Genomic DNA, 1,483 nt, shown 5'->3' on the forward strand with positions numbered 1-1,483 from the left:
CGACCTGCGCCCCTAGTCCCGGCTCATTCTCTGACACACCTACATGGCCGGCTCCCGGTCCCGGTTGCCCAGCGCAGGCCCTGCCCCGGCACCCGCGGATTTAGGCACCGTGGACGGCAGCCTTCGGGTGCCCAGGCGGAGACGGTCGGGGCGGAACTCGCCGCCGCTCCCAACCTGGCGGAAACAGGTTTGAGCCCGGGACCCTGGAGGATCCCGAGGTCAAATCAGTCCGCCAGCAACCCGTGGGTGGCGACGCCGGCTCTCCCTCTCGGAGAGGGCAACCCTCTGAGCACCCAACCACGCCCCTTTCGGTGCAGGGGAAGGGGCCATTTCTGACCCCCAAGATTCCGTCGCCCCCGCTCCTTCGTGGCATCCACCATCTGGTCCCGGTCTGCGACCCAGGGGCCTGGAGGCTGGGGCCCGGGAGAGGCCTGCTAGGGGACACCTCGTATGGATGGGGGTGGCTGGGCTCAGCGGGGCGCCACAATTCAGGGCGCTGTGTGTCCTTACACCCCAGCCGGCCCTCTCTGAGCCTCAGGCCCCTGACCCCGGCCGGTTGCACCGAGGGGCTTCTGCGGCCACTGAAGTGAAAGTGGAAAGCCCGGACGGTGGCAGGAAGAAGGTTTCTCCTCTGCCATGGGAGTCCCTGAGGCATTTGTTGGGAAAGGGCCCGGCGCTCTGGGCAGCCTGCTGGGGAAGGGAGTGAGGAAACGACGAGATATTCTTCCCCCCTCTCCTGCCCCCAGCCCCGGAGCGGCTCCCGGGAGGTGCGAGCGCAAGGATTATGGGTCAAAGGTCAGGGGGAAAAAATCCGAGGGGTGGAGATGGGAGGGGGCCACGCGTGTTCCGCCTCTGCCACTCACCGTTTCTGGTGCTGTCTAACCCCCTCCCCTCCACGGCTGTCCCCACGCGGGAGGCCCGGGGGCCAGTGAAGTGAGCACACTGGCCCCGAAGAGGCCCAGGCTGCAGAAGGAAAACCCGAGCCCCTGAATCCCAGGGGAGGGTTCTCCCCAGGCCAGGTGTGGGGTGGGGGTGGGGGGTGAGGAAGGAGAGGGTGGTTGTTTTAGTGTCACGGGAGGTTTGGTGGGAGGTGAGGACCTGGGCTCCCAGCCTAGCCTCGTCCACTAAAGATTATGGGAGCACAAAGCCCCCTTCCCGCCTCTCAGGGGGTGGGGGTGGGGGTGTATTGCCAGGGCGGTGGGAATAGGGGAAGGGCGGAGACCAGTGGCCTCCTCTGCCCAAAGTGGGCCTGGGCGCTACGGCGTGCGTTCTTCCGAGGGAGATGCTGGCGGGAGGGCCCCGCGAGTTGGCTCGGTGTGCCAGGGTGTGGGTACACGGTCGTCAGGGCCTAAACGTGCGGGAGTGTGCGCCGCAGAGGTCTGGCCAGGGCTGAGTGAGGAGTGTGAGTGAGCGACCCCGGGGGATGGGTGCGCGCCCAGCAGCCCCAGGGAATCCGGCCGAGTGGGTGTGGGTCTGTGCGCGC

Source organism: Myotis davidii, unplaced genomic scaffold (genome assembly GCF_000327345.1).
Source record: "Myotis davidii unplaced genomic scaffold, ASM32734v1 scaffold534, whole genome shotgun sequence".
Taxonomy (NCBI): Eukaryota; Metazoa; Chordata; class Mammalia; order Chiroptera; family Vespertilionidae; genus Myotis; species Myotis davidii.